Raw genomic sequence first — 26,734 nt, forward strand, 5'->3', positions numbered from 1 at the left:
AGAGGTAGTAGGCCTACTGTAAATTTACACAATAGGTCTACAACTTACATCAGGTTCTATCTGACTGCCTTTATTCTATGCATAAAGTTCTCCACCTTCCTGGTTGTAATAAACATGACTAATGAGCAAAACATTGTTGCAGGGGCTGCAGAAGCCATCTTAAAGCCATATCTCATTATTTTCTATGTAGAAAATGATTTACGTACATTTTTGCATGGAATTGCTCTCCATTTTTTAATAGTATTGCTATTACATTAATTCAATTGAAAATCAGTAGTCTCAGTCATATTTCTCATGGGCCTGATTTCAGGGTCTTGTGTACAATCTGAATCTTAACCACGTGACTGAGTGACTGCTACAGTGAAAAACTATCTATGCCAGCTTTCTTTGGGGAAGAAAGTCGTTGCATTATCGAATGTACTTAGGATGACTGAAAGGGATGTCTCTCAGAGCACTAATACCGTTAGTAGTATTGGGGTCCACAGAAAATACAGTTAAGATAATCTTTTATGAAAAACTAAGGAAGGGAAGAATCAGGTCATAGTTTTCCAGTTTAGAATCTTGTTTGGTTGAACTAAAGTTTATTGTGTGGTATCATGTTCCTAAGGATGTTACTCTGAAGTAAGAACACAGTTAGGTTGTGACCTCATTATAACTGGTTTTTACATTTGCTGTTTTGCACTTTTGCAGTTGAGATAAAATTGGAGGGGGGGAAAGCTGATCTCAAAGGTGAATAGATAATAAATCTTGCAGACAATTAATAATCTGCTAAAGCTCACATTGCTTTATCTTATGTTTTTTTTGTCAAATGGTTATATTCTCCCAGACGCTTTCTAATTAGCCTCTTTCAATCTCCCTCTATCAGTTCTATTGGTTTCATTTCCCTGTACTACACTTAGCACTCACATTTGAAAGCCTGTATTTTTATGCTTAATGCTTCTGCTGCATAATTAATTTGTCTTAAAAGAGACTGTGTATGCATAAAACAGATTAACATTCTTTCAGTCTCTTAAAATCTGAATTCATTTTGGAATATTGTTAAGAAAAATTTTCTCGCTCTGTTTCTGTCCTTGAATGTAACTCCCTTGGCAATATTGAATCTTTTTTTACACAGAGGAGAGCAAATAATTCAGTTACTGCTGCTAATTCTCCCAGAATGTCTTTACTGATGCTGCACCATTCTGTGTAACCTGACTGTATTTTTAAAGTATAAAGGTTATAAATAACACTAATGTAAAAAGAAAAAGAAAAAACAAACAAAAAAAAAAATCCACAAAAAAACCCCCAAACAATACAGACTAAGCTAAATATACCTAAGCCAAATATCCTCTCCTTTTGGTAGACACCTTTCTCCTCTAGCTCAGTTCCATTCTGTTTTTCCCCTTCTCTGCACAAAATAGAAGAAACACATAAGTTTTGATGCAATGCCCACTGAAGCCCACTGAATTTTCTCTGATTTCAGTGACCTAACTACCCCTTGTAAATCACATGATGCTTTAATTGTATGGAATTATAGTTTTAAAAGTAGCAGGGTAACTTTTTCTTCAACACCATAAAGAGTGTGGCAATAAGTTTTTGTTTAGTTCTGAATTTTTAGTTTTATGGAAGTTACGGCTTCACATATTTCTTTCGATATCCTATCCTTCTGTTACATTTCACTTTGTAGTCTTCATTTTAACTCTTCTATAATGACTTTAGGTAGCAGTGTTTTCTTAGTTTGGAGTCAGTGACTCTGTTGCTTAGTTAAGGCTATAATTATATGATAAATGAGAAGTGATTAAATAATTTTAAAATTATTTAACAACTCTTGTTTAAATGTGCTTTGTTGCACTACAGGCTTTAGAATATTTTGTTGCTTACACAGGTCTGAAGTCTATAACCTATAAAACAAGGAAGAGGTCTAATTGCTCTGTGCATGGATTATTTATAACTAAGTGGTTTATGTAGAAATAAGAGTCCATAAAAAGAATGCCACTGAGCATTAAAAGCAATCTGTTTGTCTCATTTTAACTGGGATAAGAATATTAGCTCATAGATTTCAGAAATACAATCTTATATATGTGATGATTGCATTCTAATTTTAAAATTAGAGTTAAGATTAAAAGTAAGTGTCAATTAAGAAATCTCATGTATCAGAGTGGAGGCCTTGAGAGAATTATGTCTGTCTTATTTGTTCAAAAACTTGGAATGTATATGCTATCAAAAAAGGGGGGCTTTCTCATATTTTTCACTTACTTTAATGCTCTTTTGGTGAAAGAAGGCAGGTGGTAAAGATCTCAGCCTTGTGAAAACAGATTCCAGACCACTTGCTGCCTAGATTAGAGAGTCATTTCTTTCAGGGGAGTGGAAAGTTCATTTTACTGTTTCTGCCATTTTAAATATTGGAGTCAATCTCCTTTCTCAGATCTGTAGTATTAACATTTAAATGCTTATCCTAGTTATTTCTTTATCATAGTTAGGAAAGTAAGAACTCAAGACATGAATTGGCAATGCATTCTGTTAAAAAATCTCAGATACCTTTTCTAATTTGAAGGTCCAGCTATTGGAAGATAATATGTGGCTGTGTCTTACAGGCCCTGAATAGAGAGGAGAAACTTGTGAAATACTAACTTCAGAGGAGTAACACTGATTTAACTGGGAGGGGAGGTACAACTCAAGATCTTTTTAACATGGGATTTTCACAATAGTTATGCCTGCATATGTATTGATACGGACATAAGCAGGCATAACTCTAGTATGCAGAGAATGCTTCTGTCAGCCTACTTCTTTCTCTCTTTTCTCATTTTTATCCTGATTCAGAATTTGTCACTTTCTCCTTTCTGAACCCATACATCTTGACTTTTCAGGATATACAATTCCGCTTCATTTTTCTTATTCTCACTAGCACAAGATTCTAGAAGCATGAAATTTGAAATAATCTTGGATGAGATTTGGTTTCGAGTTGGCAAATAGGGATATCAAGCACGCAAAATATGCTTAATGTTTTTGAATGTGTAAAATTATTTCCTCCTGGTTTACTACAGTTCAGCCAACAGTCATGTTTAACACCCAAGTAATTAAAGAAATAGTAATATCTTGCCATTTAATGGTATGAGCCGTTTGAATTGTTATTAATACATAATTAAAATCTGTCTTTAAGGTGATACTTGATCACACTTGAAAACTGCTATGGACACTTGAAACTTAAGCTGATGCACCAATACACTAATGCTCTCCTTTTGTTAACCTGCTGGTTACTTAATCACATTTAATTTACCCCTTTGCTGAAGGTATTGCTACTAGGGTACATGCACTTAATAGTTTTCTTGATTCGTAGCTTAGTACTTATGTCTTTTGAAAAGTATAGTTTGGGGAATGCGTGATGGCTTTCTGTGTAGTAGAAGCAAGAAGTTGGCATTAACTATATAGTACAACCCTGAAAAGAGGGGGAAAAAGAAATATAAATCAGACAAATGTAGTACACGACTCTTTTTTTTATGTGCATGAGAAATGGAAAGAGCTGTATGGAGAAAGTAGATGGAGTGGTAAATGAATTTTCTGTTCTGAGAAGTAGGGTAGAGTAATATCAGAATAGTATTAGTACTAGAAGATCAGGAAGAAACAGTCTATTTTTACTTTTTTAACAAACTATTTTAATTCTGATTTCATGCTTCTAATTGGCAGCACAGCACAATCTATATCTAGCAATGACAACAATGTGTGTCTATATTCGGTTTATCAATTTTATCCATACATTTTGAAAGCAATACTCTTAACAAAAATTGAGGTGTAAAGTGTGAAGTATGTTTCCTTAGTCAAGCTGTTTGTTAAAATATCTGTAAAAAATGGTGCTTTAGAGTGCTTCGTAAACATGATATGCTTTGCTGCATGCATATATTGATGTAGTTAGTAACACTGCCAAATGAAAATACTCATGTCGTTAGTAGTGTTCTTTCCAGAGACCCCAGGAAAAATTAAGACAGTAATTAGAATTTTTTCTTAAAACAACAGCAACAACAACAACAAAAACCTTCATCATTGTCCACCAGTGTTGAAAGTTATGAGATACCACATGCCTTCCTATACCTTAATTTCATCTACCTTGAAATCCCACTTTAAATCCTTTTCATTCTTCTGTTCCTTACGTAAAAGGAAAAATTGAAATTCAAGAGAAGGTATAATATGATGTGATATGTGTGAAACACACTTCTCTTGAAATTTCTGTTGACCTGAAGCGATCAACTATATCTGGTGCCTAGTCTGTATGTTTCTTTAGATTTCGGTCTGATGTTACAAGTCTGAGACCCTTCTCAGACCTCTTCCAAAGGAAAAAAAAAGTTCCTGTTGGCCAGATATACATGACTACATGAAAGTATGTTACATATAGGCTGGAGCATAGAGCAGTTAGAATACATCTGAGATCCTAAATCATAAACATTCCTACACAGGAAAAGATTGACTGTGGGAATTGCATCAGTACAGTCTTCTGTTCAAATCAACAAAGATGGAAGGCTGAATGAAGTGCTCTGAAAGTCATGTAATACATGTCAATACAAAGTCATTAATACATGTGCGTTCATATGTGTCCCCAGTTTTTTCTTGTATTTTACATATTGATCTTGTTCTTCACACTTTTTTCAGAGAACCTAAAAAGATACCATGACTTATAGAAGCCTGACTGTTAAGACTGAATTACAGGTACTCATACAATTGAAAACAAGTAAACAAAGAAAATCTAGTTAACAAAACTCCTATTTCATTTGATCTTTCTTTTCTGACCTATGATGGTAGTATGTCATAAATGTTCTAGATGAAAGTTTGTTTCGGGCAGTAAAGTACCCTTGAAATACTGTTAAGTCTTTATGTAGAAAACAAATCCTAGGCTGACTGACTTGTACAGTTTATGATTCAGTCATAGCTGCTGGAGCTTGGAGCAGAGAGTATATTCTAAAATGCCATGTTATCAGTGGATTGTCAAGTCATTTCTGATTTAGCCTCTGGCTCTAACCAGACTGTCCTGTTTTCTGAGATAGTAATAAAAAGATAAGCCCTGGGAGTTAGAGGAAAAAAAAAAAGCCTATTTGCATTCAGATGAGTGATTTTTTTTTCCCCAGTATCTCTTTCTATTTTATCTTAGGAAAATTATCATAGATTTGATCAAAAGTAGAGGGAAAAAGCATAAATCCAAAGACAGGTTAACAGAAGTATTTCTTATTATGATAACTTCAGTAGATAACTCATGCATACAAAAATGTCTTTCCACTCACTGAAATCTAGTGTACAGTATATTACATTATTGATCGAGAGTATTAAATGTGACACTGAAATGTCAAATAACTTCAAAACAACCTACAACACAGAATTTCATTTTGAAAAGATTCCTCTCAAAATGTTGCTATGGTTCCTCAAATTTAATGTCATAAGTCTCAGTCGTTCCTGAGAGCATGCAAAATATAGTGGTATATTAATGTGATCATAATATATACACTGGACAATATTTTCAGCTATTTTCTCAGATATTCTTCTGGTAATAGCCAATAGGGCAACTTGTTCATGAATTTACATAAAGAAATCTAATAATGTAAATGTCCTCATATTCACTTAGTAGAATGTTAACCAGTGACAGAACTTGGTAGGATGGAGAAATGTTGATTTTTTTCACGTAGGGCTGTCCCTTTTCAAGGCATACTTAGGCTATGTGTAGAAGATTACCATACAGGGATTAGAATTTAGTGGCAGATGGCAAATGCTTCTCCTTATTTCTCTCTGAAAGATATTATTGCACAGGAAGTCTACTTGTAGTAACAATTTTGAACAAACAAATGAAAGTGAAATTCAGTAGATAAACACCATTGAGCATAAATAAACTAAGAACATATATTTTTATAATGTTAGCTTTCTGTAAGATACAAAGCAGATACTGTTCTTTCAGAAATGTTTAATGAGATTTATGTGTGAAATGTAGAAGTGGTTATATCATGGCTTGTGAGGAAAAAGAACGCAATTGAAATTTCTGCTCCCAAATAGGAGTCAGCTGTACATCGCAGTGTATTTTTGTATCCTGCAATACAAGCATTTGATATTAAAATGTGTTAGAGGTCTGAGCTAGACTTAATTAAGTTAAATTGCATTTTCTGTGATCTGAGAGCTGCTTTCCTGTCTGTTTTCACAGCTCAGATAGCATACAAAGTGTAATAGAGTCAAACAATGATTTGTATTGGAAGAGACCTTTAAGATCACCTATTTCCAACCCCCACGCTGTGGGCAGGGACATCTTCCACTAGACCACATTGTGTGAAGCCCCATCCAACCTGACCTTGAAAACATCCAGGGAAGGGGCATCCAAAACTTTTCTGGGCAGTCTGTTCCTGTGCCTCACCACTCTCTAAGTAAAGAATTTCTTCCTAATGTCTACTGTAAGTCTACTCTCTTTTAGTTTAATGCCATTACCTCTTGTCCTATCACTACACTCCATGAAAAATAGTTCTTCTGTAACTTTCTTTTAGGTCCACTTTAGATACTGAAAGGCCATTATAAGGTTTTCTTGGTGCCTTCTCTTCTCTAGACTGTACAACTTCTCTCAGCTTGTAACCATAGGCTCTCTGATTATCCTTGTGGTACTCTTCTGGAGTTGCTGGAGGTCTGTGTCCCTTATATGTTGGGGGGTCCTAGAAATGAATACAATAGTCCATGAGAGAAGGGTCTCATGAAAGCAGAGTAGAGGGGGATAATCACCTCCCTCTCCTTGCTACTCACACTTCTTCAGATGCAGGGCAGGATACAGCTTGCTTTCTGAAATGCAAGCAAACATTGCTGGCTCATGTTGATTTTTCTCATCAGCCACTATCTCCAAGTCCTTCTCAGGACTGTTCTCAATCCATTCTTCAACCAGCCTGTATTTGTATAGTAATGATGAGTTTTTTATACTTTATTCAGTAAAGTGATTAATATTCCACATCTCTTTACATTCTGCTGTTTAAAGTCTTGTTCTTAATTATGTAATCATGTCTAGATGTATTTCATTAGTCATCCAGAGTGTAGGCAAGGAAGACACCACTGGAAGATGATAGGAACCATTCCTGTACAGCTTGGAACTCTCACATAACGAACTTCTATTTCTGTAAGGAATGTTGAGGACATTAATTTCAGATATATGTACATAAAGACAATCTGTAAAGAACAGAGAGCTTCTATAGGAATGATTGAAGGACACATAGAGTGTGTCATAAGAAGACAGCAGGAAAGATTCTGACATCTCTGGTATTCTGTATTGCTATAACAATGGACAGTTTGTTAACTGAACTTGGAGTGGAGGGGAGGAATTTATAATGATTGCTTTTTTTTCTTCCTTTTTTTTTTTTTTTAAACCATTCTTTGGGTAGGCCTTATCCCTTTGTTCCACCACTGAAATACATTCCTTTCGTTGTACAGTAAAAGAGACTTCTTCTTAAGAGGAATTCTCCTGCATTAGTGAATGTAGTACATTATGAATGTTCTGAGCACAACTTTCATAAGGGTTTTTATATTACAATAAGGCTAAATATATTTGGGTACAAAGTCTAATAGTTTTAACCATTAAAATGAAACCACTTCTAGGTAAAGGACAGGCATTCTTCCTGTTACTGAGATTCTCTATAGAGCAGTTTACACAAGTTGAAGAAAAATGTCTGTTAGAGATGGATGAGAATGTGCATAAAGGTGATCATCTCAGGAATGGTTAAAAACTTCAGAGAAATATTCTCAGTTCTGATGGTATGAATAACAATATGCTGTCTTGCAGTCATAACATGATTTTTTTTTTTTCTGTTATCATCTATAGTAAATCTTCTCATAGTTAAAAAATGAATATTAAAAAATTGAAAAACAGGCTGAGTCAAAAATGAGGTGGGTTTTTAAACTTCCTTGTTTTCAGAAAGTTATGAGAGTCTTTGCCTCTTAGCAGAATACTAGGCAGTGCCGGTCTATGAAATGCCAACCGAAGGCTACATGATCTTGCTTCCAGCAGCTACATTGAATCAAAGTGAGTAAAAGTAAGTTGCTTTGACTTTTGTGGAAGAAATTATTACTGTTGCCAGAAGGTAGTTGTGCAATGGCAGGGCATATGCATTATGCTGTTATTCCACAGTATGAAAGGATTTGAACATAGCAGTCATATGCAAATGATAGGTCTATGTATGTAATTAAAGATGAGTTCTCAATTGGAATAAAATACTTCCACCTAAAGCAAAGTATTACTGCGTTTTAAATATTGGTGATAAAACTACGAATCAATCAAATAAATCTTTCTTTGCCTTTGGCTTCTAATAATTCAAAACATTGCCCAAATCCTCACTTACGATAACGTTTCCTTGAAAACAAATAGATGCTGCAAAGCACAGCTGTATTTATTTGAAACATGTACATATCACTATACTTCATATATATCTATATGCAGCATTTCTACATACATATATACAAAATAAATGTGTCACAAATTTACACATGCAATATCACATTGAAATAGTCACAGGAAGTCTAAAAGTTGGTGTTTCCCATCACTACTACATCAACGCTTCAAAATGTTGCTGTAAATCTGTACACAGCTGTCTTGGCAAATGAACTAGAATGTTCTAAAAATAAGAGCTAAAAAAGTGTTGTTTTTAAACAGACAAACTATTTGAGTTACAGACAACATTTGATATTGTTTCTGCAAACCATCTAAGAGGCTGTTGTTAATAATGCAAACCTCAAAGTGTGTGTCTGCTTAGTACCTTCAGGGCTGAATTCAGAGAGAGCAGTGTTACAGAAAGAAAGGTTAAGTTTTTTAATAAACTATGTGTAAGTTATATGGAACACTAGAGTCAACGTCGCTAATATTATAAGTACATACACACAGGTTGCTCCAAAAGTCATGCCTCCTATTTAATTCTGTGAAAACCACAACAGATACAAAGAACACAATAAAACTTTTGATAGAACAAATTCTCAGCTATAAAACAGTATTTTTCAATGTACTAAAAAATGTTAGCTATGTATTTTTACCAGTGATAAACAAGAGCCTGCATGCCATGCTCAAAACAATCTGCATGGTCATCCTGAACGTGGCTTGTTTTTCATGTTGCTGTCACCACTGCTGAAATGCACTGTCCACCACCTCAGTGTGTTCACATCCACCGTTTGGTCTCCAAAAGCATTTAGCAAGCATTGATGGATGTTAATGGGTGTCATTTTTAATTCATGGAGAAATTAATTCTCACACCTTTTTTTCATAAGCACTTCCATGTCAGATGCCTTTTTGTCAGACTGCTCCTCTGCTTCCATCTGTCACACAGTAATAAAATACAGAGGAATATTGGTGAGAAGGTTTAACTTCCACATACTGCCGATGTCTGCATCTGATGTGATGGGCCAATGTAATCAAATAGGCAGCATTACTTTTGGAGCAGCACTCGTATCAGGAAAAAAAAAAATGTTACAGTGTTAGCAGAAAAATGATATGCAGATAAATGGCTTGTTGCAGAATATTGAGCAAAAAATTTCTCCTGCAGTATATCTGAGAAATCATGGGATATTCTAGTATTCTGTTTGGATTACAACTTTAATTTCTTCAATTGCTGCAATTTGAACTTAAAATGAAAAGTGGAAAAAAAAAAGTTATTTGACAGGTTCCACGGTCTCTGATTAACAGACCTTCTGTTACTGTACTGTACTTCCTGGATATTGCTGTAAATAACTTGCATGGTTTTCTCCTTTGAACGTGTTCTTGCACAGCTATGATCTAAGAATTTATTTCTGCAGGAAGCTTTCTAAGCAGTGAATTACCTGTTTAATCAATGTTAATCCTCTAAAATGGAGTAGGAGCTGGTGTTGGAAACTCGTAGCAATGTATAGACTACAGCTGTAGTTCTAGAGGTTAGCTGTAGTCTGCGCCTTTAGACGACTCTACCTGCATAGCATTTTTGTTTCTAACTTCAAGTAATTTTACAGGTTGTAAAATTTCACTCCTAGATGAAAATATATGTAATTGTGGCTGTTGGCACCCTGAGGATTACGTAAATGTAAAAATTTAGTTATGCTTAATTCTGCCGTTTGTTTTTGGAGAAAAAAAAAAAGCTATGTTTGCTGAACTGAGATTGCAGATGTCTAGGCTCTAGTTTTAATTGATGTGTGAGCTTGGGAAACATTTCAATTTGCCTGTCAACTAGCTAATTGGGACAGTGATAACAATTCACTTCTATGAGAGTTTTTAGGACTATCAATAAAATGCACTGTAGAAGAAAAGAGTTTGTTCAAGTTTTTTAAACAAACTCCTCATAGAATAATTCTAATAGATAAATATTCTATCTGCTCGCTATATATGTATTACATAAGTATTTCGTGTGTCTGGATATTCAGTGATGTAAATTTAGGTGAATAGTCTTGTGAATTAGACTTGTGAACCTTCAGTTGAGAGCTCAAAAGTGAATAGACTATTAGACTATGAATTATTCCTTCTATCCATTTCTGAAAGGAGACTTACTGCATTTTTTATGTACTCTAACAAGTGTTTTTTTTCTTTGTTCTGTGCTCTCTGTGATTATTCCGTTTTCTTCAGGTTATTCTTATTTTCATTCCTTGCTTTGTTCTTTAGTCATATCCTGACATTTATACCAAACAGTGACCTCTTCAGTGCATCTACTTGAAACCTTGTTGAATCCTTAGTGCTTCAAGGGAAACAATCACAATCTAAGCAATTGTGCAATGTATTATACAGTATTACTTTTATAATGATAATCAATGACACAAATGATAATCAATGAAACAAATGATAATCATTCTAAACAGAGTAGCAAATCATTCACGTGTTTATTATTGTCATGATATCTTAAATAATTGAGTAATTTTCTTCATTAAAAATTCCTCCTGGATAAGACAAAAATTCATTGATTGTCAAAAAGACTGAGCAGTGAAAAGGCTTTCCCAGAGAAGCAATGGAATATTCCTCATGGGGAAGTCCCAGCTCCTTCCCAATTTCCACTTCAGGGCCTCAAGTGAAAAGATCATGAGCTACAACTATAGCCTTCTTTTCAACAAAATCTTAATTTGTTCCGTTTTTAACTTTCTTATTCAGTGACACTGAGAGTTTGAGGATGTTTTTGGTATTATCTATTTGAATTACATCTTAAAAATTATTAATCCTTTATTACTGTAGCACTATTTTTATTTTAGAAATTTATCTGAAGCCACAGACTGTCTTTAAAGATGGTTCATGAAGGAAGTATACTTCTAGCAAAGTGTTCTCACAAGTTCTTAGCTCTGGTAAAAGAAGTTCTCTCTAAATTTTGATGTGATTTATTGATGTGATCCTACAGTATTATCAGAGGTTGTATTGTAGAATGAAGATTTTGTACTGTAAGCAAGAGGAAACTATTTTGTTAGTTGAGGAAGTTAATTTAGGAAGAAGTTTACAGTAATCTGAGTGTAAGTTTTAAGATTGTTTCATTTTCTGATTTAATATCCTCATGATTTCTCTTCTGAGATTTTCTAAAAGACACATTTGTATGTTCTCACTATTTTGAGACTGCATATTTTGAAAATAATGGATGACAAATTGGACATGGAAAATTTATAGTCAATATGGCAAGAGCCTCAGTTTTATTGTGAGTTTAAATTGATGTTCACACATAACATGACAAAAAGTTGTCCAGCAAATACAGAGCACTACATTATTGTCATAGTACTGTTTTGATTAACTTTATTACAGTTTTACCTGTCTTCCCAAAGAAAAACAATAACAAACTAGGAACATTCTTCTTTTTTAAATTATTATTTTTTAACCTCTTTGCAGTAATCCTTTAACTGTATCTATACAAGGAAAAGGATAAAGAAAACTTCCCACCACGGCTATCTTTGAGCTCTACAGAATGAAGATAGCTTTATTTGAACTGCCATGTGAACATTTTAAGTTTACTTTATGCAAGTCTCTCAATGGAGGTATGATCAGCAAGGTGTTAAAACTTTTAAAAGGGCTTCTGGTACTTTTCAGAGTGGAATCATTATAAACACATGTTGAAAGTTTAAAGACAATACATAAAGTTAAAATGGGACAGCAATACATAAATGTTAAATAAAAATAAAAATCTGGGGCAGTTCACATTAGACTTAATCCTAGCTAACAGGTATGCAGACAAAATGAAAAGTGTGGATTAATTCCACCAGCTCTTCTCCATTAGCTGAAATGGCCTCATGGATGTAGAGGGAACTGGATCAGTTGGCTGACCTGATGAGCAGATAAGCCACTAACAAAAAATGTTCATTAGCCTACAGTGAGATTGCAGAGGAACAAGAGAGTACGCCCACAAGCACTTTTCATATACTGAGATGTCATTACAAATGTTCTTTTCCTTTTAAAACTTCAGTATTTTGGATTTATTTACTGTGTTCTCTAAATTTCAATCTTCTGTGTTTTTTATTGTTTTTCCCAGCTTTGGTAGCTTATGTGGAAGGAGATAGCTCTGTGCAGAAGTAGAATCTTCCTCGAGACAGTCTAACTATTTTAAACATCTCATTGGTTTTGTGTAGGTGGGATTTCAATATCCATGTTTCTCAAATTAACAAAAACAAACAAACAAAAAATAACAAAAAACCACAAAAAAACAAAACAAAAAACACCTGTAATTTTATGTTTTAATCTCTTTTCACTAAAAGGAGACATTTTTCTTCCCCTTGGTTCTACAACTTTCTTATATATTCCTGCCAGAGTTCTGAGCCTTTTCAAGTTCCATGTGGTGAAAAGTCATTGCTATGGAGAGCTGAAGTCAAAAAGGATCTTTCCTGACTTATTTGAAAAAGTAATTGACACAGGAAATATTTCCTCATCGAATCAGAAACAGACCTTTGATTGTATCCTACATCTGTGAAATAGGAAGGAAAAAAAAAAAAAAAAAAAAAGGAGAGGGGAAGATAGTAGCTGCTCCTCTCTTTTAAAGACGGATTTTCAAAGAAGGATATAAAATTGCATTTGAAAGGTGTTCCGATTCTTTCATGTGCAGTCTAAGAATTGCAGTTTTACAGGTCTGCTTATTATTTGGTCCATAAAAATCAGTCATTTGCTTTGCATTTTGGGATCTTAGGCCACTGAAGATGATCAAATGCTGCATACTCTGTTCTTCCTTTAGTACAGTTTGTTTATTGGGTTTTGAATTTCAGTCAAAGAAATACAATTTTTTCTGTTAGCAATTAGACAGTTGTTGCATGGAGCCCATTTCAGGTTGATTTACTCTAGAAAAATAGGTAGTACATTAGCTTCTGTGCTGTCTAGTCCTTCTGCTTCATGATATACCATCCTTATAGGTAGTATGGGTGTCTGTGACTATTCTGAGGTCTGTAGTGTTCATGTGCAGTTTGCAGCATGTGCTTTTCAGTATTAAATACATAGTAGGTTTTATCACTTGTGGAAATGAGTAATCTTTGGAGTAATTTAATCTAGCCCTGCTTCTTCTTATGCTTATGTTTTGCTACCCCAAAGGCAAGTTAACCACGCTTCTGTGGAATCAGGTTCTACCTCATATGATAATAAATATTAGATTATGCCCTGCAAAAAGAATCTTTTGTTTTTATTTTCTTTTATTCAGATTAGTGATTATTTATTTTAACTGGTAGTAAATTAATTTGTTCAAGTTGAGCCTATTTCATCTGTGGAGGTAATTAGTAAGAGATTTTCCCGATCTTATCTTGAAACAGTTTTATTTTTTTTCTCATTTTTCCTATTTTCTCACCCTGTCGTGCTAAATAAGAAGCTGGGTGGTGGGAGTTTGCTAGTGAGGGCCATTCCATGCCAATAGCCATGTATATTCAGTCTTAGGGATCTGATCAGGATTTTACTGTTGTTACAGTGTAACCCTGGCAGCCAGCACAACATCACACAACTATTCACTCCCTCTCCCCAGATAGGATGGGGGAAAGAATTTGAAAAATAGAAGTACAAGAACTTGTGGGATGAGATGAAAACAATTTACTAGCTAAAGCAAAAACTGCACAAGCAGGCAAATCAAAACGAGAAATACACTTTTTATTTTCCATCAGCAGGCAAATGTTTAGCCATCTCCTGTAAAGCAGGAGATGAGGAGGGCTCATCGAGGTAATGGAAAGACAAATGGAATCACTCCAAATATTCCTCCTCCTCCTCCTTTGCCCAGCTTTTATTGTGAAGCATGACATCATATTCTGTGGGATATCCATTTCGCCATTCTGGTTCAGCTGTCTTGGCTGTATCTCTCCCAGTTTCTTGTGCATCCGCAGCTCCTCACTGACAAGGCCACATGAGAAGTAGGAAGTCTTTGGCTCTGTGCAAGCACTGATCTACAACAAAATAGCAACATCTCAACTTCAATGAGAAAAGTTAATCCTGTACCATCCAAAAACTAGGACATATGCATATATGTTATTTCTTAGCAATATTTGCCATCAACGTGTGACATGATTAGTAGATGATAAATCCAATCAATTCCAACTCCTGCTTTCTTTCAGTTTATCTGTTCTTACAGTACTCATGTGACCTAAGGACTTGCCTCACACCATACTGATGAGAAATTATCGGAGAATCCATTTTCTTATTGCCAGTCCTGATGCTTCATTCTGATTTCCTCTCCTAAGGCTCTGTCAGCTTATTTACAGACCATTTGAATAACACCTCAGTTACTCTTTCCAGACAAGAGTAATTTAGAAAACTGTTCTATAGCTCTAGCCTTGTAGTAACACTATTGATGTTTGCTCTGCACCTTAACAGGTGCCTTGAAAACATTGAAGCAATGTAGAAAAAAATTTTACAGAGAAATTTGGAACTAATGAAATGCTCTTTTGGAAAAGGCTGTGGATTAAAGGTCTCTGAGCACTTCAGCCACTGATTTACAGTACTTATGGGGAATCCTTTCATCATCACCTACTCGTCCCAGTCATACAGACATAAAATTAAATCACACCATCTGCTCTAGATTTGAATGAAAGCAGGTACACTCTTACCATTTTGGAGGTTTGCCTGTATTTGGCTTGCTAGCAATTGTTTGAGAAGATTAGGATTCAAAGCACGTATTTGTCACCATGCAAAGCAAAGATGGATTTGGTTGAAATCTAGGTTTACTGATGTTTCCTTTTCCACTCATCCTCACTTCAGCTGTTTGGTGAATGTGAAGAATTGACATTTAATTTATAAAACTATCTTTGAAATTATCATGATCTTCAGAATTATTGAAGAGTAGTAATTGAAACTGATTCATTGCAAAGAGTGAAAATATAGTTTTCATAGGTAACTCATTCGTGTAATCAAATCCAAGAACGTACACAGTTTTAATCTGAGATCCTTCCTGAATGAGACCATAAAGAATATAATATTTATGCTTGCAACATACTGTCGATAGAGTAGAACAATTTATAAGCAGTTTGGAAAGAAAGAGATTTTATCTTTGCTGAACTTCTACTAGCAAAATTCATTAACCATCTCTACAGTGGAAAATATTTTTTCACTTTTTGAGACTTTGTCTAGTTTTGATGGTTAGTTTTTACTAGTCCTGAGACAAGTAGGATTTCTCTGCTTTCTAAGTGGAAGAATGAGCAAACACTTAAATCTGAGTTTGGGGAAGATTGCTGCACATGACTTTATAATATGCTTCTGAAAAAACTCGATAATGATGACTATTTAACATAGCAAATTATATTATTTAATATCAAAGTATGTACATGAATTTATTTTTAAATAAATATGGGAGAAAATAATTAAGGTTTTTTTGGCGTAAGCATGAGCTGGATTTTACATTTACATTTTACATGGTAACTTCAAATTCTTCTCCTTTCTGCTAGACTTGTTTTGAATCTGTTCTAAATTTATACACAAATATGATATCTGATTTTTAAATTATTTTCCTTCAAATAAGAATTTTCTTATTTGGTGTTGATATATTTTCTTGAGTGAGCAAAGAAAAAAATGGGAAAAGTAAAAACAGCTCTGTTTTGTTTATAATACAATTTTTCTACTGCTTAAGTGACCCTCTCTGAGTTTTGCTGAGCATTGAATCAGGTTAAAACTGAGTGGATAACGCATACTACTCAGGAGTTAAAACTACATTTTGTTTCTTGTGTTATGGATTTTCTGTGGCCCATACACAAGAAAGTAAACCAATCAAGTTTCACTAAAACTCCAGAGAAATTAGTGTAAAAAATTGTGCTATTTTGAATTTATTTGTCCTTCTGTAATGTCTTACCAGCTGTAAACATTTGAAAAAACTCCAAATACATCTTCATTACTCCATATGTCATACTGAATATTATCTGTCATTGTAATTGATATTTATTTATTATTATATTGAATATATCTGAGGAACGTTGGTATCAGCAGTGATGGTAATAACATAGTTGTGAGAGATGAGTGAAACAAAAGTAGTTATTTGCAAAAATTAAACAAATACATGCATTGCTTCAATGGTTTAGTTATATGTTCCCAATTAGTAACTGCATTTTTTATGAAACAAAATTAGATTTTTCCCCAGGTGTTTAATTATCTAGTACATATATAACTGCTTTGAAAGAAGCAAATACAAAGCACATTTAAAGAAAAACATTACTGGCTAATGTATTTATTTTTATTGTATTGTTTTATTCACAAGCAAGTATATATTTGTTTTAAATTTCAGCTACCTTCAACCTCATGTCTTATGAATATTTCAATTCAGACTGATGGTTTTTAAATAAAAAACAGATATAAAATTGTTCTGCTAATTCAGAGGCAAGCTATTTTTTATAGATGTTTATTTTTCCTGTTCAAGAAATGCCAAATATTTATTTATTCAGCTTCCTCAACATTCTCCACCATCATTATTTGCAGTGATCCCTGCAGTGATAAGTGGTCAGTGACCCTAGTGCAGGGTGAACCACAGCAATCTCTCAGAGTTGCCCGTTATTCATCATGGTGTTAGAACAACAGCGACAGCACAGTGACATTTTGCTAAAAGCACACATTTTTCCCAGTAGGTTATTATACAGGTGGAATAAAATCTTTTCTTAAAGACCAACCACATCTTTTCTCCCTCTGAAAGGTCACTTTTATTTGTTCTTTCTTATTTTGTTGAAAGATGAAGTTGAAAAAATGAAGAGAAAACTCCAAAACCACAAAATGCTAGTATTTCTGTGTATCTCCATTTACATGCTCTGACTTGCTCTTGAAGAATTCAGAACTACTTTTATTTACTTTTCATCTTTACTTGCTGCTGATTATCTGAATGAGAGAAATGAATGTTGGTTCTGGTTGTTTTCTGTATTGTTTTGATATTGCTTCAGAATGTTACCACTACTGAAATCATTGTTTAACATTAATTAATAGCTTTTACATCTTTGAAATTGTGAAGTTGAGTTGTGATCTTATCTCCATTTAGATTTGTATAAGTAACTAATTTTTTTGGACAAAGTACTAAGAAATTATTTTGGAGTCTCTCAAGGGAAATTTCTTTTGTGAAAATGAGGTTAAATACATTGTAATAAAATGCAATCTGCTGCAGATTGGGTTCACTGCATCTCCTCCTGTCACTGTACACCTCATAGATGAGGCTAGCTCTCCTTTCTGTTCCCTCCAGTACTGATCAGAGTGGAGAATAATGATTACCTAACATCAATGACTCTGCTTTTGCTAATGCAGCTGAGGCTGCAGTTGGCCTTCCTCGCCACCAGGGTACACTGCTGATTCACCGCATTCACTTCTTTGTTGACTAGCACTCCCAAGCAATTTTCTGTACAGCTACTTTCTAGCCAGTTCGCCATGTAGGCATGGTCAGTTTTGCACCCGATGTGCTTTTTGGATGTGCTTTTGTTGAACTTCAGAAGATGTGTGTATGTTCGTTTCTTCTAGGCTGTTAGAATTGATTTATCTCAATAGATTTATCCTATGGAATCTTGATGACTGTCCCTTAGCTCCCACCCACCCTGCTTTGCTATCATTTACCGGCTTGCTGAGAGTGTGCTCTACCTCACTGTGCAGGTCATTAAAAGATATGTTAATGAGTATTGGTTCCAGTATTGATCCCTTAGGGATGCTGTTAACTTGCTGCCAGCTGGATTTCTTATAGCTGATCACAACCATTTGAGCCCTGTTGCCCAGATATTTTTCCACCCGACCTATTACCTGCTTTTTTTTTCAGTTGATATCTCACTGATTTTGGAAGATCTGATCTGGTGTTTTAACCCTGATGGTGAAGCTATACACTGCTCTCTCACTCCACCTCCATAAAGGAGAAGGGGGAGAAAATCAAATGAAAGAGAGCTCAAGGGTTGAGATAAGGAAAGGGAAATAACTCACCAATTACTATCATAGGCAAAACAAACTCAATTTAGGGACATTGGTATAATTTATTCCTTATTAGAGATTAGAGCAATGAGAATTAAAAGCAAACTAAAAACACCTACCACTTTATCCACCCTCCTCTACCTTCTCCTCCTCCTCTTTAGCAGTTCAGGAGAACAAGGAATGGGGCTAAGGTCAGTCCATCATGCTTTGTCTATGACACTCTTTCATGGTTACTCTTCGTATACTTCAGCATGTGAGTTGTTGAATGGTGCTCCTTAAAGATATCAGTGGGCTATTTACAGCTGAGGAACAGCTATGCTGAGCTATTCAGCCACTTTTGGATGGTCTAGACCAGACCAAGCATGCAGCTTGGGACCGCTAGTCATATCGCCCCATATGTTCACAAACCTTTTTAATGCTATTATGTGAATTTTAGTTATATTTCTCATGAGTCAGTTGAGCTCAACTTGAGTGCGGATTGCATAAGTGACGGCAGAATGCTGTGGAGGGGAGGGTACAATGCAGTACTAACTCTGCCTCTCATGCCAGCCAAATATATTCAATCAAATCAAAATGAATATATTAAGCATTATGTGCATTTGTGATGCTTTGTGAGTAAAACTCAGTGATTGCCAACAGTTTTCCAACCTGCCTAATGTCTCAAAGGAAAACAGAACCCAAAAAGGAGAAATCAGAGAAAGAGTGTTAAAAAATACTGATTAGTATTTTTTTGTCAAGACAAATAGTATGGCGCTATGCCTAATTTTTAAGGAAATCATGTTAGTTTTGAAATATTGCAATTTGCAAATATGTTATATGCAAAAAGGTACTGCCAAATTTTATGCATATCAAGGAATGTTTCATATAACCAAAACAGCAGAACTGAGAAATAATTTTTTTAAGTTACTCTATTACGCCTAAAAGCTAGATATGTGATAGTAAATTTGATTGCAAAATAATCAAAACCATTTACTGATGGCGAGTTTATTGAGAAATATATGGAAAACATAGCAGATGTAATTTGTCTTGATGAGACAAATTAATTTTTTTAATATAAAATCAGTTTGTCTCATCAGACTATAGCCAAGTGAATTGAAGAAATAGGAAAATCTATCAAAATAATTTTGGAGAGTAAAGCAGTTAATTTCAAATATTCTGTTTTGGTGTTATGAAAGTATTGATACTACAGATGTGGCTCAACTTGCCATTTCCATTAGAGGTATTGATGACAAATATAAAGGCACTGAAGAAATGTCTCCTTGATGTCATTAAAAGATACAACTAAATTCCTTGTTATGTATGAAGCAGTCAAATTTACATTAAAGCTATTTTCTTTAAATTTTTTGGTATAGCTACTGATGATGCTCTGGTGGTGGTTGGTAAGAAAAAGAAGTTTTATAAAATTAGTAGAGAATGATGCGGTTGCCACTGCTCACATTTGATGAAATATCACTGCATTTTATGTAAAGAAAATTTATGCATGAAAGATTTAAAAATGAATAAATGTGTGCGAATAGTTATCAAAGCTGTGAATTTCATAACTTGAATCTTTACCATTTACAGGAATTTCTTAAAAGTATGTCTGCTTATTACAGGGACATCATTTTCTTTTCTGAAAAAAGGTGGGTAAGCTGGGGTAAAACGCTAAAAAGTTTTTGTGATTTTTGAAATGAAATTAAGTCATTTATAAAATCAAAAGGAAGATTTGAGCCAGAACATGAAGATAAAAAAAATAGCTCCTAGATTTAGCATTTTTGGTGGATTTGACTGCTCATTTAAATGAGTTAAACGTCTCGTCAAGGTGAAAATCAACATACCTGTGCTATGTTTCGTCCATAATGGCATTTGAAATGAAACAAATTATGGTAAGCTCAAGTTATGGTTTCTGCATTTTGATGAATTGGCTAAACGCTGTCCTGCAAACAGTAAAAAAAAACCCATGCAGCCATGCTTTCTGTTTTGATAAAGGAATTTGAGAATAGATTTCAAGATTGACCAAAAAAAAAAGAAACAACAACAACAAAAAACCATCAATTTTTTGGCATATTTGCAACTCAATTTTCAGTCTAAATAGAATTTATAGAACTGCAACTAGACACTCAACTCAAAGAAAAATTTGACCATGTCTCTCTACAAGACTTTAAATAAGACCTATCTTACCAGAGAGAAATATTCCTTGCTTCCTGATCATACCTTATTCATGAAATCACTTTTTGACAGTAAGTACATTTCTGAAATACTGTTTTCAAGGATGAAGTATAAGAAAAGTAAAAGTTCATCAAAAATCTCTGTATAGAACTAGACAACCATTCTTCACTCAGTGCAGCCCAGGCAAGCCAAAAGGTTGTGGAAACCCATGGTCTAAACAACATTCTCTTAAGGCAGCGGATAGATTTTGCACCTGACAATAACCTGCTATTCATCAATCAGCAGCCATCTAGAAATAGAACTGACAGACGTGCATCAGCCTGTCAGTCAGGTAACTAAAAGTAACAATCTGAGAAGTGTACCATCCCAACTTAAGCTCTGGATAGCTCTCTTGCAATGCTAATGCTGTGGTAACAATGATGGTGAACAAAGTAATTGGCCACTGAACAAGCAATGTTTATGGTCTCTTCCAACTCAAAGCATTCTCTGATGCTATTCTATAGTTCTATTTTTAATCTGCAAACTGATTTTTAGACTTCTCAGAAGTATACTTTCTCTCATAGCTGAAGCATGTGTGATTCGTTCTAACAGGGTGACTTTTATTGTTGCTTTGGTTTCATAGAAGAATAGTCTGGAGAGATTTTTCTTATTTTCATGTCATTTGTATTATATGTATTACAGCCTGATAGACTGACCTTTACAGGTTGCATGTTGTGAAGTGTTGCTACTAAGGACAGTTGATATCAAAATAGGCTCTTTTCTAGCTCTAATTAAAAGTATTGAAAGAAAAAAGCTACAGAACTCTGTATTATTACAAACTGGTCTAGTTTAAAAATTTATACTACTTCTCTTCACATACCTAGGAAGACAGTGTCAACTGAAATTCTGAAATAGTACGTAGAATTCATTAGTTGTCACCATAAGCGATGTTCAACTTTGAAAGATATCCTTTTTGTTTGAAATAGTTGTTCTACTTTAGTGTTATAATCTTATATCCTAGACAGGTAATACTTGTATGGCTTTGCACATCTACTTGTGTTTTATATTAATTGTGTTAAGATTGGAGGATTATAAACACAATACAGACGAAAATTCAGTATTCTTTTTGCTATAACGTACTTCTAGAAAAAGATAAATACACTTCTTTTTAAATAAGACTGAAAATTAACCATATATACAAGGAAATTCTAGGAAGAAGTTAACTGTTAAAATAAGTCTTTGCAGAAAAATCTGAGAACATTTAAGATTGAAAGCAATTTACTGCGATAGCTGTTTACATTGCAAGAGAGTGAGAACCCGTCACTACAAATTCATAATATTATCAAAGGCAGTGGGAAATAATGTGCTAGTTTTATTTATGTTACAGTATACATTTAAGCGTTACCCATTAGTTTATACAGAAATTCCAATGATTCATTAAGGGAAGTGACTGTTAAAGTGTTTAAAAATATCCCATAAATACATTTTTACTTCCGGTATTAACCTAGTACATATTATGTTTTTTATTCTATCCATCTGTATACCTCAACATACTAGAATAAAAGTTGAATGTATTAGTGGAAATCTAACTACCCATTCAGTACCAATAACCAGTACAAATTAGAAAATTCTTCTTGTGCCACTGCAACAGCCTTTATATTTCTTGTCTTGTTTTCATCTTATTTATTTTATATTTTCTGAGGCTGAAGCTTCTCTCTGTGTCTTCATAATAAGTAACTTGTTGGATCAAGTCAAAGCTTTTAAACAGCTTTATTAGTAATATGAATGCAATTTTGTCTCTGCCTGTTTTCCTATCTAGAATGGATCTATAGAGACTGGCAGATTTATCAGTAGTAATTTTTATTTGCAATCATCCAGAAAAAAACTGCTTACTTATCTTCGACATATTTTTTTTTAGGAATATGACTGGTTGTATTTCATAACTACCAACTGTGCATACATTGATTTTCTTTAACTGAAGATGCATATATCTATGGTTATCATTTAATTTGGACCTTTGTGACAGTTACTATCTTTGTGGCTGCTTTGGGTACATAACATAACAAGATGAAGTAGATAAAATGTGGTTTAAACAGACAGCAGTTCAGTGATTACAGCAATAGCATATCAGCATTCTTCCCACAACTCTTGTTTGTTGCTATTTGTAGTAGGCCTGGAAGTCAGTCTTCCTTCAAGTCACTTGGTCTCAGTTTGCTGGCAGTCCTGCATTCTGCTCTTTCATAGGACTATAAGGTAAGCTGATGCTGTACAGAAACTGGAATCCTCAAACTTCTATACCACTTTAAGAAAAGTGTCTTTTAATAAATATTCCTCATATTTTATTGAGGACTCTCATGAAAAAAGCGCCTTCGCTGAAAATCTAACCAAATAAGAAAAGAACACAATATACCTTGACAGTGTAACCTTTTATTTTCTTTCCAACTCCAAAGCAAGGAGGGGTCACAATGTGATGAGAAAAAAGCAGAGCATGTAAGTCATCCTCTAGACCTGGAGTTAGGAGTGTGTAATAGGAGCATACAGGAGCTAAGTATATTTCTCTTTGGTCAGTTCCTTCTCTGTATGTTTCTGGTGATGATGAAAGACAAAATTCTAGAAAATGTGTCTCAGGGAGTACATTTCTAAGCCTTCAAAATTTCTTACACCTCAAAAGCAAGCAAGTTCATCTCTATTTTTTGTTTCTCTTCTATGATCTTTTGCGTTCAGTTTTCCAATAATTTCTTCCTTCAGTGTTATTCTGCAGGCTTTGCCATTGAGTTTTTACAAACCTTTGATTTCTTTTTACATTACTTTGTTCATCTATTTTTTGTCTTCTCCCTTTAGAATATTTTTACCATGCAGTTCATAACTCTTGTTTTCCATTTAACTTTCTTCATTTCCTTTTTGGCTTTTTAAGTCAGTGACAAATGAGAGCATGACAGCATTTAGAGGGAAATAACATATTTGTGTACACAAATAAACTTCATAGTAGCAACTTGAGTGTGTTCCAAAGAACCTGGGTGTGTTTTGCATTTCTCTGAAGTGCTGACACCCACAAGATAGCACACTATATGCATCAATGATCTGATATGGTACAGCAAATCTCGTTTTCCTTTGAAATTTTTTTGCATATATGGCTATCAGAATAAAGAGATTTTAAAGAGCTACAGATGCTATGGTTTTTTTATCATTTATTCTTTTTTCAACTTTCTGCAGCATGTGTAAATTATTTTCCTCCAAGAAAACAGATTCAAAGTTGAGCATATCATATGATGTTCTCTCAGATCTAAATCACTGTTGGAAGACAGGAAGATAGGGCGAGTCAGAAAATTCATTTTTGTCTGGAATTTAAAGACAACATGAGTATGTCTATATACTTGATACTAAGCAAGCTGTTGCCATTTAATCATAATAACTGTCTTCTCTAGACAGCTAGAAGAAAAGAAAATGGAAACAAGTGAAAACTGGAACTAGGCGAACTCTTTGTCATTAACGGGCTGGAAAGAACATTCAGATACTTCCTATATGCAGTATCAGAGCTTGTTACCCCGTAGTCTCTAATCAGAGGAAGACAGAGGAAGCCAGATTGGGTTTTCTTGCTTTGCTAATATGTCCATGGAAGAATGGCTTATGGTTTACACAGATGGTTATAAGAAGCGTTCTAGAAAATTACTCAATCATGTTTCCCTATTTTACCTAAATTTGTAAATGTAATTTACTGTAACTATGATTTCTGCAGTTGTACTGAAATAATAGCATAGAATGGGTTTTGAGCCAGTAATTAAATGTAGTAGCAACAATCAGAAAACAGAAGTATCAGTTCTGTAAACTCGCTATTAATTCCAAGTGTAGACTACTTTTACTCAGGTAATTTCAGGTAATTCTTTCACAGTAAGACTAAACTTCACAATATTCAAATATTCTGAGAATGTGTAAGGTATGAAATCTAAATCAACCAAGGCTTATGTAAGGCTTTAATGTCATTGGACTATTTGGGATAAAGCAGGAAGTGTGCTTACAGGCCTGGTAATTCAGTTAAAGCCATAGCCTCCAAACCAGCCTTATATTACATAAAGAAAACAACCAAACAAAAAAAGAAAATTCAAGGTTCAGTAGCTTTGACAAATACTTGTGCCAGAGTAAAAGATTAATACTGAAACACCCATGCTTCACTTAGACTATACACTATTTTAGTTAACTAATGCAGGAGAGGAGTGTTCTGTTTTGTCAGTCTGTAAAGTCATATTCTATACAGTATCATTTGTCAGAAGTCCATTTCACTTTTACAGTCCTTCTCGTTTCCTATTTCTGAATTATAGTTTTGTCTATTTCCATTACATGGGGAACTCTTGGTGATAAAAGAAGTGTATGGTACATAAGGTATTATATTACTGATTGGATTTTTTTTTTCTGATTTTGTTTTGTTTGTTTATTTGCTTATTTGTTTTTTCATAGAATCATACAGCAGCTCAGGTTGGAAGAAATTCTGAAAGATTGTTAAGGTATGTTGTTTCAGTAATTATAATTACCTTTTGTTTCTTTCATTTCCTTTATTTCTCTTGTGGATAATTGACTTTATAGTTTCTTGTTTCTTTGTTTCTTTTTTTTGTTTGTTTCTTTTTTTTTTTCCCCCCTCAATTGCTAATCGTGCTCAGGGGCTAAACCAAGGAAATAAACATTTTCAATGAAAACGTATTCTTATTTGCCCCCAAATTAATTAAAATACAGTTATATTGCTCTCAAGTACTTAATTTAATTTGTAGAGCTTAAAAATCATGTAAAGTGAAATAGCTGCCTTTGTGATAAGTAGTCCACAGGCTTAGTTTGGAGATTTACTTTTAAACAATATTTGTTCCCTCTACACATCTCACTTTTTAATTTTTTGTGTGGATGGTTTCCTTTCAATATATATATAGGAATAAATATTCCATAGAATTTTTAATCTGGACTGAATGTGTTTCTTAGAGCTTGAGAGTATATCTTCTTTATTTTTCTTAAGTAATAAAGAACACAGAGAATTCCTCCCCTGTTGTCTGAGGACAGCAGTCATTTCTGTTTGGCTTCTTAAAATGCTAGCCACAACTGAGCTGCAACTCTCAAGGGCAGGGACGTTCAAGTAGGGTAAATAAAAAATAATTTATATAATTTGGACTGTTTCAAACCTAACACTGTGGAGTTTAACATTAGAATAATGTTTATCCTCAATTCTGAGTATAGTGACAGTCTTAGAAGGTTTTGCTGTTCAAATGTTCTAGTCTAAGACGTATGTAAGGGGTTTACATGGGGATGAGCAGTTTGTGAGATTTGGCCTTTCTCCTGAGGAGTCTTACAGTATTATGCAGAAGTGGTAAGAGGTAGATGGATGTGAAATTTAATAAGGATTTGAAGATTAATAAATCTGTTTCCACGGGAAAAAATATTCTGATGTCATGAGGCCATTACTAAATAAAGTATTGGAATAGGCTCTGAGAAAGGGTGTTTCCATTGCATATAGTTTTTCTGGCATGCAATGAGGCATAAGATTCACTATAACTAATAGGATTGTAACGAAACAGAATGCAGACATTTTTCTTATAATTTAGTGAGGCATCTTTTGATCTTTGATCATCCCTGAGCTGAGAGCTCACGGTGCAAGGCTGAAAGTGAATGACATGCTCTAAAAAGATTTTGGTCTTTGTGACCTTTGGAGGATGAATAAAATATAATACCTTTGCTCATTGGGGCTGCATATTTTAGTTTTATTTCACTTCTATGTTTCTAGACAGTGCTAAAAAGGCATGTTATTTCCATCTGGTTGAATGGCAATGCAGACTGAACTAATTAGTGTAGACTACTAACTTACACTAAAAGCTTTTGTGAGTGGAATGAGAGAAAAATATGTTCTGTTTGAGAATATTCATTGTACTCTATGAAGAAAATGAAGTGTACATTTTTTCTTAAACATATTTAATGAACAATGTATTAAACAGAGTCCCCTGAGATAAGCAGTTCAATGAGGAGTCTGTGAAGCCACAGCATGAGATGAATCCTTACACAGAATCATCATAATCATAGAGTTTTTGAGTTGAAAGGTACTGTTAAAGGTCATCTTAAAGGTCCATCAGTATCCCCAGGTCCTTTTCGATAGAGTTGTGCTCCATCCTTACATCCCCCAGCTCGTACTAATAGCAGAGATTTCCACAATAGTTATGCAATTTTATCAGCACCAATCAAGTCTTTACAAGTCAATAATGTGTCATTTCTTAACCTACCTGCAAGGGAATTTATGCTGCCTTAACATAAAGTTGATGAGTGGGCTATTACTTTTCAGCCTAGTTGTACAGATAGACTTTCCTATCAATAGGA

The 26,734-nt window shown here is 34.2% G+C and overlaps 1 protein-coding gene across 8 annotated transcripts in view; it reads left to right on the forward strand.

Moving 5' to 3' along the window:
- The window catches only part of LOC104910714 (uncharacterized), a 288,940-nt gene that overhangs the window by 78,969 nt on the left and 183,237 nt on the right, over nucleotides 1-26,734 (forward strand). For all 8 annotated transcript variants that reach the window (XM_085222846.1, XM_085222850.1, XM_085222849.1 and 5 more), the window contains exon 7: nucleotides 24,845-24,891. The gene's annotated coding sequence lies outside the window, so the exon portion shown is untranslated. The remainder of the gene's footprint in view (nucleotides 1-24,844; nucleotides 24,892-26,734) is intronic.

This window comes from Meleagris gallopavo, chromosome 4 (assembly GCF_905368555.1).
Source record: "Meleagris gallopavo chromosome 4, MGAL_WU_HG_1.1, whole genome shotgun sequence".
NCBI classification, from domain to species: Eukaryota; Metazoa; Chordata; class Aves; order Galliformes; family Phasianidae; genus Meleagris; species Meleagris gallopavo.